The sequence below is a fragment of the Strix aluco genome, unplaced genomic scaffold (genome assembly GCF_031877795.1).
Source record: "Strix aluco isolate bStrAlu1 unplaced genomic scaffold, bStrAlu1.hap1 HAP1_SCAFFOLD_86, whole genome shotgun sequence".
In the NCBI taxonomy this organism is placed as follows: Eukaryota; Metazoa; Chordata; class Aves; order Strigiformes; family Strigidae; genus Strix; species Strix aluco.
In genome coordinates, this window is record NW_027436536.1 from 224,189 (window position 1) to 241,310 (window position 17,122).

The window sequence follows — 17,122 nt, forward strand, 5'->3', positions numbered from 1 at the left end:
TGTCAAAAGAGTTGAGGAAATCCATGATTTGCTCAAAGGGCCAATGGTCAGCTCTACAAGTTCATCACTTTCTTGTCATAGTTGGTAGAGCTGGGAGTCTTAACCACCTTCAGCAAAGCCACAGATCATTTTTATCATGAAAGATCTGATGCAATTTGAAAGCCTAGTCAGTTCTGTCATACATACTTTAGACTATGTATTTGACCAAGAATAAAGTTTCTTTACTCACAAGATGACACAAGTGGCAAGCCATGCTGGTTGCCAAGGACCAATCACTCATCTAAGTAATTCATTAAAAAAAATAATGATCTATAGAACAGACTTGAGGTTTGTTGTCACATTTTAAGTTTCATCCCACACAGTCTCATAGAAACACTGGACAGAGCTAGAGCCTTTCTCTTGGAAGGAGCAGTGATAAGAAGCAGTCATCACAACTGTTACCACTCTGAGCATTAATACTATTGAAAAGCTAAGTTGCTCAGAGGCAGAGAGGGAATAGAAGATTAAGTATGGTCAAAGCTTTAAGTTCACAGTGGAAGAGAAAAATGGATCAGAGCGCTGCCTAAGTTTAACTTAAAATGTTCTCAGAACTACATTTCAGGTTACAGGGCATCAGGCTCAAAAAAACACCTAACCGCGTGTTTTGATTTTTTTTTTTTTTTTAACCTGTGTACGTGTAGCCAAGCCAGCCTTTTGGCATTCAGCAGCCAGCAGCAGACTAGCCAGCTGCAAATTTTATTGATCGCATCAAAAGCAGAGATACCCTGGCCATCCACTCTTAGATCAAATGCTGCTCAATACATTCATATTATTGCTCTGCCTTAGAAAGATTGTGTGCATCATGGTAGTAGGTGGGACACACTGATTTTTGTTGCCAATTTACACAACCACTGTCCTTCTCACACTAACTTCTAACTTCAATTAAATTTGAGCTTTTGCTGCAGCAAAACCTCCTTTCCTTCCTCTTCCATTCAGGCAAAAATAAAAAAGACAGTGACATAATCCCTCTCTTCCCACAGCTGGAGTCCTCCCAGTTTGAGTGTTGTTTTTTTCTTTAGAGTGGCTCTTCATAGTCTCATCGACAGTCCTCCAATAATAACTCCAGATCACTGCTTCCAGAAATCCTATTTTCCACACACACCTCTGCACACATTTTGCCGTAACTTCAGTTGTAATGCCAACTTCGCCTGCTACCATTTCAAGAAAGTAGCAATTACTTACAGAAAATTTCAATTTTCCAAAATAGTCAAGTCCGTTATAAGCACAGATTTAATTTTTTTGTAAACAGAAAATTGAGATGTCTAAGACTTACATAGTCTTTTATGGTTTCTTCTAAACAGGATATCAAATCTTGCAGTCTCGTGATAGCATCATCTTTTTGCTCTGTGATGTCCATTAGTTCTTGAATCCTTTTATTCTGCGTATTCATTTTCTTAGAAAAGAAAGTAGTTCAGTCAATGCTAAATTCTTGAACTATACAATGCATTTAGAAGCAAGATCAGTTAAGCTGGTACCCCACTACTAAATTCTTGAACTATACAATGCATTTAGAAGCAAGATCAGTTAAGCTGGTACCCCACTACCCCACTGACACGCTGACCACTGTGACGTGGCCCCCATAGTGACGTGGCCAGCACTGACCTGCTGCCCACTGTGACATGGCCACCACAGTGACATGGCCACCACTGACCCACTGACCACTGTGACATGGCCCCCAAAGTGACATGGCCACCACTGACCCGCTGACCACTGTGACATGTACCCCACAGTGACATGGCCAGCACTGACCCGCTGACCACTGTGACATGGCCCCCACAGTGACATGGCCACCAGGAGACCTGCTGCCCACTGTGAATTTGCCCCCATAGTGACGTGGCCACCACTGACCTGCTGCCCACGGTGACATGGCCCCCACAGTGACATGGCCAGCACTGATCTGCTGCCCACTGTGACATGGCCCCCACAGTGACATGGCCACCACTGACCCGCTGACCACTGTGACATGGCCCCCAAAGTGACATGGCCACCACTGACCTGCTGCCCACTGTGACATAGCCCCCAGAGTGACATGGCAACCAGTGGCCTGTTGCTCCTGTGACATGGCCACCACTGACCTGCTGCACATTGTGACATGACATCAAAGTGACATGGCCTCCAGTGACCTGCTCCCCACTGTGGCATGTCCCATACAGTAACATGATCACTACTGACATGCTGCCCACTGTCACATGGCCCCACAGTGACGTGGACACCACTGACCTGCTGCCCACTGTGACTGGCCACCACAGTGACATGGCAACCAGTGGAGTGTTGCTCATTGTGACATGGCCACAATTGATCTGCTGCCCACTGTGACATGACCTCACAGTGACATGGCCACCACTGACCCGCTGCCCACTGTGACATGGCCCCCACAGTAACATGGCCACCACTGACCCGCTACCCACTGTGACATGGCCCCCACAGTGACATGGCCCCCATAGTGACATGGCCACCACTGACCTGCTGCCCACTGTGACATAGCCCCCATAATGACATGGCCACCACTGAGCTGCTGCCCACTGTGACATGGCCCCCATAGTGACATGGCCACCACAAAAATGCTGCCCACTGTGACAAGGCCCCCACAGTGACATGGTCACTACTGACATGCTGCCCACTCTGACATACCCCCCACAGTGACATAGCAACCAGTGGCCTCTTGCTCACTGTGACATGGCCACAACTGACCTGCTGCCCACTGTGACATACCCCCCACAGTGACATGGCAACCAGTGGCCTGTTGCTCCTGTGACATGGCCACAACTGATCTGCTGCCCACTGTGACATGACCTCACAGTGACATGGCCACCACTGACCCGCTGACCACTGTGACATGGCCCCCACATTGACAAGGCCACCACTGACCCGCTGACCACTGTGACATGGCCCCCATAGTGACATGGCCACGACTGACCTGCTGCCCACTGTGACATGGCCTCGACAGTGACATGGCCACAACTGACCTGCTGCCCACTGTGACATGGCCCCCATAGTGACATGGCCACCACTGACCTGCTGCCGACTCTGACATAGCCCCCATAGTGACATGGCCACCACTGACCCGCTGACCACTGTGACATGGCCCCCACAGTGACATGGCCACCACTGACCTGCTGCCCACTGTGACATGGCCCCCATAGTGAAATGGCCACCACTGACCTGCTCCCCACTGTGACATGGCCCCCATAGTGACATGGCCACCACTGACCTGCTCCCCACTGTGACATGGCCCATACAGTAACATGATCACTACTGACATGCCGCCCACTGTCACATGGCCCCACAGTGACGTGGCCACCACTGACCTGTTGCCCACTGTGATTGGCCACCACAGTGACATGGCCACCAGTGGACTGTTGCTCATTGTGACATGGCCACCACTGACCTGCTGCCCACTGTGACATGACCTCACAGTGACATGGCCAGCACTGACCTACTGCCCACTGTGACATGGCCCCCATAGTGATATGGCCACAACTGACCTGCTGCCCACTGTGACATAGCCCCCATAATGACATGGCCACCACTTACGTGCTGCCCACTCTGACATCGCCCCCATAGTGACATGGCCACCACTGACCCGCTGCCCACTGTGACATGACCTCACAGTGACATGGCCACCACTGACCTGCTCCCCACTGTGACATAGACCATACAGTAACTTGAGCACTACTGTCATGCTGCCCACTGTCACATGGCCCCACAGTGACGTGGCCACCAGTGACCTGCTGCCCACTGTGACTGGCCACCACAGTGACATGGCCACCAGTGGACTGTTGCTCATTGTGACATGGCCACAAATGATCTGCTGCCCACTGTGACATGACCTCACATTGACATGGCCACCACTGACCCGCTGACCACTGTGACTTGGCCCCCATAGTGACATCGCCACCACTGACCTGCTGCCCACTCTGATATAGCCCCAATAGTGACATGGCCACCACTGACCTACTGCCCACTGTGACATAGCCCCCACAGAGACATGGCAACCAGTGGCCTGTTGCTCACTGTGACATGGCCACCTCTGACCTGCTGCACACTGTGAAATTGCCCCCACAGTGACAAGGCCACCACTGACCTGCTTCACACTGTGACATGACCTCACAGTGACATGGCCACCACTGACCTGCTGCCCACTATGACATGGCCCCCACAGTGACATGGCCACCACTGACCTGCTGCCCACTGTGACATGGGCTACCAGTGGCCTGTTTCTCACTGTGACATGGCCACAACTGATCTGCTACCCACTGTGACATGACCTCACATTGACATGGCCACCACTGAACCGCAGCCCACTGTGATGTAGCCCCCATAGTGACATGGCCACAACTGACATGCTGCCCACTGTGACATAGCCCCGATATTGACATGGCCACCATTGACCTGCTGCCCAGTGTGACATAGCCCCCACAATGACATGGCCAGCACTGACCTGCTGACCACTGTGACATGGCCCCCACAGTGACATGGCCACCACTGACCTGCTTCTCACTGTGACATGACCTCATAGTGACATGGCCACAACTGACCTGCTGCCCAATGTGACATGGCCCCCACAGTGACATGGCCACCACTCACCTGCTGCCCACGGTGACATGGCACCCACTGTGACAAGGCTACCAGTGACCTGCTATCCACTGTGATATAGCCACCACTGTGACATGGGCTACCAGTGGCCTGTTGCTCACTGTGACATGGCCACCACTGACCTGCTGCACACTGTGACATGAGCTAACAGTGACATGGCCACCACTGACCTGCTGCCCACTGTGACATAGCCCCCACGGTGACATGGCAACCAGTGGTCTGTTGCTCACTGTGACATGGCCCCCACAGTGACATGGCCAGCACTGACCTGCTAGCCACTGTGACATAGCCCCGATATTGACATGGCCACCACTGACATGCTGACCACTGTGACATGGCCAACACAGTGACATAGCCACCACTGAACTGCTTCACACTGTGACATGACTTCACAGTGACATGGCCACCACTGACCTGCTGCCATCTGTGACAGAGCCCCCACATTGACATGGCAACGAGTGGCCTGTTGCTCACTGTGACATGGCCACCACTGACCTGCTCCCCACTGTGACATGACCTCACAGTGACATGGCCACCACTGACCTGCTGCCCACTGTGTCATAGCCCCCACATTGACATGGCAACCAGTGGCCTATTGCTCACTGTGACATGGCCAACACTGACCTGCTGCACACTGTGACATGACCTCACAGTGACATGGCCACCATTGACCTGCTGCCCACTGTGACATGGCCCCCACATTGACATGGCCACCACTGACCTGCTCCCCACTGTGACATGACCTCACAGTGACATGGCCACCACTGACCTGCTACCCACTGTGACATGGCCCCCACAGTGATATGGCCACCACTGACCTGCTTCACACTGTGACATGACCTCACAGTGACATGGCCACCACTGACCTGCTGCCCACTGTGACATGGCCCCCACAGTGACATGGCCACCACTGACCTGCTGCCCACTGTGACATGGGTTACCAGTGGCCTGTTTCTCCCTGTGACATGGCCACAACTGATCTGCTACCCACTGTGACATGACCTCACAGTGACATGGCCACCACTGAACCGCAGCCCACTGTGATGTAGCCCCCATAGTGACATGGCCACAAATGACCTGCTGCCCACTGTGACATAGCCCCGATATTGACATGGCCACCATTGACCTGCTGCCCAGTGTGACATAGCCCCCACAGTGGACATGGCCACCACTGACCCGCTGACCACTGTGATGTAGCACCCACAGTGACATGGCCACAACTGACCTGCTTCCCACTGTGACATGTCCTAAAGAGTAATATGATCACCACTGACATGCTGCCCACTGTGACATAGCCCCCACAGTGACATGGCCACCACTGACCCGCTGACCACTGTGATGTAGCACCCACAGTGACATGGCCACCACTGACCCGCTGACCACTGTGATGTAGCACCCACAGTGACATGGCCACCACTGACCTGCTAGCCACTGTGATATAGCCCCCACAGTGACATGGCCACCAGTGACCTGCTACCCACGGTGACATGGCACCCTCTGTGACATGGCCACCACTGACATGCTATCCACTGTGACATAGCCCCCACAGTGACATGGCAACCATTGGCCTGTTGCTCACTGTGACATGGCCACCACTGACTTGCTGCACACTGTGACATATCCCCACAGTGACATGGCCACCAATGACCCGCTGACCACTGTGACTTGGCCCCCATAGTGACATCGCCACCACTGACCTGCTGCCCACTCTGACATAGCCCCCATAGTGACATGGCCACCACTGACCTACTGCCCACTGTGACATAGCCCCCACAGAGACATGGCAACCAGTGGCCTGTTGCTCACTGTGACATGGCCACCTCTGACCTGCTGCACACTGTGAAATTGCCCCCACAGTGACAAGGCCACCACTGACCTGCTTCACACTGTGACATGACCTCACAGTGACATGGCCACCACTGACATGCTGCCCACTGTGACATGGCCCCCACAGTGACATGGCCACCACTGACCTGCTGCCGACTGTGACATGGGCTACCAGTGGCCTGTTTCTCACTGTGACATGGCCACAACTGATCTGCTACCCACTGTGACATGACCTCACATTGACATGGCTACCACTGAACCGCAGCCCACTATGATGTAGCCCCCATAGTGACATGGCCACAACTGACATGCTGCCCACTGTGACATAGCCCCGATATTGACATGGCCACCATTGACCTGCTGCCCAGTGTGACATAGCCCCCACAATGACATGGCCAGCACTGACCTGCTGACCACTGTGACATGGCCCCCACAGTGACATGGCCACCACTGACCTGCTCCCCACTGTGACATGTCCCAAACAGTAACATGATCACCACTGACATGCTGCCCATTGTGACATATCCCCCACAGTGACATGGCCACCACTGACCCGCTGACCACTGTGACATGGCCCCCACAGTGACATGGCCACCACTGACTAGCTTCACACTCTGACATGACCTCACAGTGACATGGCCACCACTGACCTGCTGCCAACTGTGACATGGCCCCCATAGTGACATGGCCACCACTGAACCGCAGCCCACTCTGTTGTAGCCCCAATAGTGACATGGCCACAACTGACCTGCTCCCCACTGTGACATGTCCCAAACAGTAACATGATCACCACTGACCTGCTACCCACTGTGACATAGCCCCCACAGTGACATGGCAACCAGTGGTCTGTTGATCACTGTGACATGGCCCCCACAGTGACATGGCCACCACTGACCTGCTACCCACTGTGACATAGCCCCGATATCGACATGGCCACCACTAACCTGCTGCCCACTGTGACATAGCCCCCACAGTGACATGGCCACCACTGATCTTCTGACCACTGTGACATGGCCCCCACAGTGACATGGCCACCACTGACCTGCTGCCCACTCTGACATGACCTCACAGTGAAATGGCCACCACTGACCTGCTTCACACTGTGACATGACCTCACAGTAAAATGGCCACCACTGACCTGCTGCCCACTGTGACATGGCCCCCACAGTGACATGGCCACCACTGAACTGCTATCCACTGTGACATACCCCGCACTGTGACATGGGCCACCAGTGTCCTGTTTCTCACTGTGACATGGCCACAACTGATCTGCTGCCCACTGTGACATGACCTCACAGTGACATCGCCACCACTGAACCGCAGCCCACTGTGATGTAGCCCCCATAGTGACATGGCCACATCTGACCTGCTCCCCAGTGTGACATGTCCCAAACAGTAACATGATCACCACTGACCTGCTGCCCACTGTGACATAGCCCCCAAGTGACATGGCCACCACTGACCTGCTAGATACTGTGATATAGCCCCCACAGTGACATGGCCACCAATGACCTGATACCCACGGTGACATGGCACCCACTTTGACATGGCCACCAGTGACATGCTATCCACTGTGACATAGCCCCCACAGTGACAGTGCTACCAGTGGCCTGTTGCTCACTGTGACATGGCCACCACTGACGTGCTGCACACTGTGACATGACCTCACAGTGACATGGCCACCACTGACCTGCTCCACACTGTGACATGGCCCATACAGTAACATTATCACTACTGACATGCTGCCCAGTGTCACATGGCCCCACAGTGACGTGGCCACCACTGACCTGCTGCCCACTGTGACTGGCCACCACAGTGACATGGCCACCAGTGGACTGTTGCTCATTGTGACATGGCCACAACAGATCTGCTGCCCACTGTGACATGACCTCAGAGTGACATGGCCACCACTGACCCGCTGACCACTGTGACATGGCCCCCACAGTGACATGGCCACCACTGACCCGCTGACCACTGTGACGTGGCCCCCATAGTACCGTGGCCACCACTGACCTGCTGCCCACTGTGACATGGCCCCCACAGTGACATGGCCAGCACTGACCTGCTGCCCACTGTGACATGGCCCCCACAGTGACATGGCCACCACTGACCCACTGACCACTGTGACATGGCCCCCAAATTGACATGGCAACCAGTGGCCTGTTGCTCACTGTGACATGGCCACCACTGACCTGCTGCACACTGTGACATGACCTCACAGTGACATGGCCACCACTGACCTGCTCCCCACTGTGACATGTCCCATACAGTAACATGATCACTACTGACATGCTGCCCACTGTCACATGGCCCCACAGTGACGTGGCCACCACTGACCTGCTGCCCACTGTGACTGGCCACCACAGTGACATGGCCACCAGTGGACTGTTGCTCATTGTGACATAGCCACAACTGATCTGCTGCCCACTGTGACATGACCTCACAGTGACATGGCCACCACTGACCCGCTGACCACTGTGACATGGCCCCCATAGTGACATGGCCACCACTGACCGGCTGCCCACTGTGACGTGGCCCCCACAGTGACATGGCCAGCACTGACCTGCTGCCCACTGTGCCATGGCCCCCACAGTGACATGGTGTCACGGTCCACTCGGTGGACTCGTGATGATTCGTTTGCTACGATCTCGAAAGTGCAAAATTAAGGTGACCAACACCAAAGGTGATAGCAGTAATCAAACAGTGAAACTTTATTGGGTTGCCTGTGAAGAGTCACGCGATAGTTAGAGATGGGTGAAAGAAAGGAAAAAAAAGTAAAGTTAAGTTTTAGAGAGAAGAGGGAGAGAGGTTATAGCTACCACTGCTGATCTCACGACGTCCTAACGGTCCCGGGTCCAGCTGATGCTGCGTCATCGATCGTCGTGGTCCTTGGTGGGGAAGCTTCCAATTTTCGTTGTCCAGAAGTAATCTTTTATGCTTAGTAACACACCTTGCTCCACCTCTGCCTCAGGGGTCTCCGCCCTTCTCAGAATTAAATTATCATATCTCCACCCCTCTCGAGCAAGGCCATCGCGCGTGCGCGGGGGGGAGTGTCCTAGGTGTGGTCAGTCTCAGAGGCGGGTAACCTTCAACCAGGAGGTGTGTTTTGGTATTATAATGAAGCAAAGTTCATCTGAGGTTCATGATTTCTTCATCGGTGTTATGGCAACAGTCACGATCCATCTTTTTGACAATGGCTATGCAATTACCACTAACTGCTCTGGCTAGGCCCAGGTACCGAACAATAGCACAACACTCTTTGTACTGCACGGCTCAGGCACCAAAGAACAGCACTGCACTGCCTGCACCACACGGTTCAGTACTCAGGAGAACAGCACAGCACTGGCTGTGCCACACAGTTCTGCATTCAGGAGCCTTTGCACCACATTCCATTCCAGGGGTCGGCAGCTGCGCTCCAAACAGGCCGTTGTCGGGTACCTCACTGTCCATGTCCCTGATGACAATGTTGAGACAATGCTGATCTTCTGACCGACTCTTACACATGGCCACCACTGACCCACTGACCACTGTGACACGGCCCCCAAAGTGACATGGCAACCAGTGGCCTGTTGCTCACTGTGACATGGCCACCACTGACCTGCTCCCCACTGTGACATGTCCCATACAGTAACATGATCACTACTGACATGCTGCCCACTGTCACATGGCCCCACAGTGACGTGGCTACCACTGACCTGCTGCCCACTGTGACTGGCCACCACAGTGACATGGCCACCAGTGGACTGTTGCTCATTGTGACATAGCCACAACTGATCTGCTGCCCACTGTGACATGACCTCACAGTGACATGGCCACCACTGACCCGCTGACCACTGTGACATGGCCCCCACAGTGACATGGCCACCACTGACGCGCTGACCACTGTGACATGGCCCCCACAGTGACATGGCCACCACTGACCTGTTGCCCACTGTGACATGGCCCCCATAGTGACGTGGCCACCACTGACCTGCTGCCCACTGTGACATGGCCCCCACAGTGACATGGCCACCACTGACCCACTGACCACTGTGACATGGCCCCCAAAGTGACATGGCAACCAGTGGCCTGTTGCTCACTGTGACATGGCCACCACTGACCTGCTGCACACTGTGACATGACCTCACAGTGACATGGCCACCACTGACCTACTCCCCACTGTGACATGTCCCATACAGTAACATGATCACTACTGACATGCTGCCCACTGTCACATGGCCCCACAGTGACGTGGCCACCACTGACCTGCTGCCCACTGTGACTGGCCACCACAGTGACATGGCCACCAGTGGACTGTTGCTCATTGTGACATGGCCACAACTAATCTGCTGCCCACTGTGACATGACCTCAGAGTGACATGGCCACCACTGACCCGCTGACCACTGTGACATGACCTCAGAGTGACATGGCCACCACTGACCCGCTGACCACTGTGACATGGCCCCCACAGTGACAAGGCCACCACTGACCCGCTGACCACTGTGACATAGCCCCCATAGTGACATGGCCACCACTGACCCGCTGACCACTGTGACATGGCCCCCACAGTGACATGGCCACCACTGACCTGCTGCCCACTGTGACATGGCCCCCATAGTGAAATGGCCACCACTGACCTGCTCCCCACTGTGACATGGCCCCCATAGTGACATGGCCACCACTGACCTGCTCCCCACTGTGACATGGCCCATACAGTAACATGATCACTACTGACATGCCGCCCACTGTCACATGGCCCCACAGTGACGTGGCCACCACTGACCTGTTGCCCACTGTGATTGGCCACCACAGTGACATGGCCACCAGTGGACTGTTGCTCATTGTGACATGGCCACCACTGACCTGCTGCCCACTGTGACATGACCTCACAGTGACATGGCCAGCACTGACCTTCTGCCCACTGTGACATGGCCCCCACAGTGACATGGCCACCACTGACCTGCTGCCCACTGTGACATAGCCCCCATAATGACATGGCCACCACTTACGTGCTGCCCACTCTGACATCGCCCCCATAGTGACATGGCCACCACTGACCCGCTGCCCACTGTGACATGACCTCACAGTGACATGGCCACCACTGACCTGCTCCCCACTGTGACATAGACCATACAGTAACTTGAGCACTACTGTCATGCTGCCCACTGTCACATGGCCCCACAGTGACGTGGCCACCAGTGACCTGCTGCCCACTGTGACTGGCCACCACAGTGACATGGCCACCAGTGGACTGTTGCTCATTGTGACATGGCCACAAATGATCTGCTGCCCACTGTGACATGACCTCACATTGACATGGCCACCACTGACCCGCTGACCACTGTGACTTGGCCCCCATAGTGACATCGCCACCACTGACCTGCTGCCCACTCTGATATAGCCCCCATAGTGACATGGCCACCACTGACCTACTGCCCACTGTGACATAGCCCCCACAGAGACATGGCAACCAGTGGCCTGTTGCTCACTGTGACATGGCCACCTCTGACCTGCTGCACACTGTGAAATTGCCCCCACAGTGACAAGGCCACCACTGACCTGCTTCACACTGTGACATGACCTCACAGTGACATGGCCACCACTGACATGCTGCCCACTATGACATGGCCCCCACAGTGACATGGCCACCACTGACCTGCTGCCCACTGTGACATGGGCTACCAGTGGCCTGTTTCTCACTGTGACATGGCCACAACTGATCTGCTACCCACTGTGACATGACCTCACATTGACATGGCCACCACTGAACCGCAGCCCACTGTGATGTAGCCCCCATAGTGACATGGCCACAACTGACATGCTGCCCACTGTGACATAGCCCCGATATTGACATGGCCACCATTGACCTGCTGCCCAGTGTGACATAGCCCCCACAATGACATGGCCAGCACTGACCTTCTGACCACTGTGTCATGGCCCCCACAGTGACATGGCCACCACTGACCTGCTGCACACTGTGACATGACCTCACAGTGACGTGGCCACCACTGACCTGCTGCCCACTGTGACATGGCCCCCACAGTGACATGGCCACCACTGACCTGCTTCTCACTGTGACATGACCTCATAGTGACATGGCCACAACTGACCTGCTGCCCAATGTGACATGGCCCCCACAGTGACATGGCCACCACTCACCTGCTGCCCACGGTGACATGGCACCCACTGTGACAAGGCTACCAGTGACCTGCTATCCACTGTGATATAGCCACCACTGTGACATGGGCTACCAGTGGCCTGTTGCTCACTGCGACATGGCCACCACTGACCTGCTGCACACTGTGACATGAGCTAACAGTTACATGGCCACCACTGACCTGCTGCCCACTGTGACATAGTCCCCACGGTGACATGGCAACCAGTGGTCTGTTGCTCACTGTGACATGGCCCCCACAGTGACATGGCCAGCACTGACCTGCTAGCCACTGTGACATAGCCCCGATATTGACATGGCCACCACTGACATGCTGACCACTGTGACATGGCCCCCACAGTGACATGGCCACCACTGACCTGCTTCTCACTGTGACATGACCTCATAGTGACATGGCCACAACTGACCTGCTGCCCAATGTGACATGGCCCCCACAGTGACATGGCCACCACTCACCTGCTGCCCACGGTGACATGGCACCCACTGTGACAAGGCCACCAGTGACCTGCTATCCACTGTGATATAGCCCCCACTGTGACATGGGCTACCAGTGGCCTGTTGCTCACTGTGACATGGCCACCACTGACCTGCTGCACACTGTGACATGAGCTAACAGTGACATGGCCACCACTGACCTGCTGCCCACTGTGACATAGCCCCCACGGTGACATGGCAACCAGTGGTCTGTTGCTCACTGTGACATGGCCCCCACAGTGACATGGCCAGCACTGACCTGCTAGCCACTGTGACATAGCCCCGATATTGACATGGCCACCACTGTCCTGCTGCCCACTGTGACATGGCCCCCATAGTGACATGGCCACCACTGACCTGCTGCCGACTCTGACATAGCCCCCATAGTGACATGGCCACCACTGACCCGCTGACCACTGTGACATGGCCCCCACAGTGACATGGCCACCACTGACCTGCTGCCCACTGTGACATGGCCCCCATAGTGAAATGGCCACCACTGACCTGCTCCCCACTGTGACATGGCCCCCATAGTGACATGGCCACCACTGACCTGCTCCCCACTGTGACATGGCCCATACAGTAACATGATCACTACTGACATGCCGCCCACTGTCACATGGCCCCACAGTGACGTGGCCACCACTGACCTGTTGCCCACTGTGATTGGCCACCACAGTGACATGGCCACCAGTGGACTGTTGCTCATTGTGACATGGCCACCACTGACCTGCTGCCCACTGTGACATGACCTCACAGTGACATGGCCAGCACTGACCTACTGCCCACTGTGACATGGCCCCCATAGTGATATGGCCACCACTGACCTGCTGCCCACTGTGACATAGCCCCCATAATGACATGGCCACCACTTGCGTGCTGCCCACTCTGACATCGCCCCCATAGTGACATGGCCACCACTGACCCGCTGCCCACTGTGACAGGGCCCCCACAGTGACATGGCAACCAGTGGCCTGTTGCTCACTGTTACATGGCCACCACTGACCTGCTGCACACTGTGACATGACCTCACAGTGACATGGCCACCACTGACCTGCTCCCCACTGTGACATGGACCATACAGTAACTTGAGCACTACTGTCATACTGCCCACTGTCACATGGCCCCACAGTGACGTGGCCACCAGTGACCTGCTGCCCACTGTGACTGGCCACCACAGTGACATGGCCACCAGTGGACTGTTGCTCATTGTGACATGGCCACAAATGATCTGCTGACCACTGTGACATGACCTCACATTGACATGGCCACCACTGAACCGCAGCCCACTGTGATGTAGCCCCCATAGTGACATGGCCACAACTGACATGCTGCCCACTGTGACATAGCCCCGATATTGACATGGCCACCATTGACCTGCTGCCCAGTGTGACATAGCCCCCACAATGACATGGCCAGCACTGACCTGCTGACCACTGTGACATGGCCCCCACAGTGACATGGCCACCACTGACCTGCTTCTCACTGTGACATGACCTCATAGTGACATGGCCACAACTGACCTGCTGCCCAATGTGACATGGCCCCCACAGTGACATGGCCACCACTCACCTGCTGCCCACGGTGACATGGCACCCACTGTGACAAGGCTACCAGTGACCTGCTATCCACTGTGATATAGCCCCCACTGTGACATGGGCTACCAGTGGCCTGTTGCTCACTGTGACATGGCCACCACTGACCTGCTGCACACTGTGACATGAGCTAACAGTGACATGGCCACCACTGACCTGCTGCCCACTGTGACATAGCCCCCACGGTGACATGGCAACCAGTGGTCTGTTGCTCACTGTGACATGGCCCCCACAGTGACATGGCCAGCACTGACCTGCTAGCCACTGTGACATAGCCCCGATATTGACATGGCCACCACTGTCCTGCTGCCCACTGTGACATGGCCCCCATAGTGACATGGCCACCACTGACCTGCTGCCGACTCTGACATAGCCCCCATAGTGACATGGCCACCACTGACCCGCTGACCACTGTGACATGGCCCCCACAGTGACATGGCCACCACTGACCTGCTGCCCACTGTGACATGGCCCCCATAGTGAAATGGCCACCACTGACCTGCTCCCCACTGTGACATGGCCCCCATAGTGACATGGCCACCACTGACCTGCTCCCCACTGTGACATGGCCCATACAGTAACATGATCACTACTGACATGCCGCCCACTGTCACATGGCCCCACAGTGACGTGGCCACCACTGACCTGTTGCCCACTGTGATTGGCCACCACAGTGACATGGCCACCAGTGGACTGTTGCTCATTGTGACATGGCCACCACTGACCTGCTGCCCACTGTGACATGACCTCACAGTGACATGGCCAGCACTGACCTACTGCCCACTGTGACATGGCCCCCATAGTGATATGGCCACCACTGACCTGCTGCCCACTGTGACATAGCCCCCATAATGACATGGCCACCACTTGCGTGCTGCCCACTCTGACATCGCCCCCATAGTGACATGGCCACCACTGACCCGCTGCCCACTGTGACAGGGCCCCCACAGTGACATGGCAACCAGTGGCCTGTTGCTCACTGTTACATGGCCACCACTGACCTGCTGCACACTGTGACATGACCTCACAGTGACATGGCCACCACTGACCTGCTCCCCACTGTGACATGGACCATACAGTAACTTGAGCACTACTGTCATACTGCCCACTGTCACATGGCCCCACAGTGACGTGGCCACCAGTGACCTGCTGCCCACTGTGACTGGCCACCACAGTGACATGGCCACCAGTGGACTGTTGCTCATTGTGACATGGCCACAAATGATCTGCTGACCACTGTGACATGACCTCAGAGTGACATGGCCACCACTGACCCGCTGACCACTGTGACTTGGCCCCCATAGTGACATCGCCACCACTGACCTGCTGCCCACTCTGATATAGCCCCAATAGTGACATGGCCACCACTGACCTACTGCCCACTGTGACATAGCCCCCACAGAGACATGGCAACCAGTGGCCTGTTGCTCACTGTGACATGGCCACCTCTGACCTGCTGCACACTGTGAAATTGCCCCCACAGTGACAAGGCCACCACTGACCTGCTTCACACTGTGACATGACCTCACAGTGACATGGCCACCACTGACATGCTGCCCACTATGACATGGCCCCCACAGTGACATGGCCACCACTGACCTGCTGCCCACTGTGACATGGGCTACCAGTGGTCTGTTTCTCACTGTGACATGGCCACAACTGATCTGCTACCCACTGTGACATGACCTCACATTGACATGGCCACCACTGAACCGCAGCCCACTGTGATGTAGCCCCCATAGTGACATGGCCACAACTGACATGCTGCCCACTGTGACATAGCCCCGATATTGACATGGCCACCATTGACCTGCTGCCCACTGTGACATAGCCCCCACAATGACATGGCCAGCACTGACCTGCTGACCACTGTGTCATGGCCCCCACAGTGACATGGCCACCACTGACATGCTGCACACTGTGACATGACCTCACAGTGACGTGGCCACCACTGACCTGCTGCCCACTGTGACATGGCCCCCACAGTGACATGGCCACCACTGACCTGCTTCTCACTGTGACATGACCTCATAGTGACATGGCCACAACTGACCTGCTGCCCAATGTGACATGGCCCCCACAGTGACATGGCCACCACTCACCTGCTGCCCACGGTGACATGGCACCCACTGTGACAAGGCTACCAGTGACCTGCTATCCACTGTGATATAGCCACCACTGTGACATGGGCTACCAGTGGCCTGTTGCTCACTGTGACATGGCCACCACTGACCTGCTGCACACTGTGACATGAGCTAACAGTGACATGGCCACCACTGACCTGCTGCCCACTGTGACATAGCCCCCACGGTGACATGGCAACCAGTGGTCTGTTGCTCACTGTGACATGGCCCCCACAGTGACATGGCCAGCACTGACCTGCTAGCCACTGTGACATAGCCCCGATATTGACATGGCCACCACTGACATGCTGAC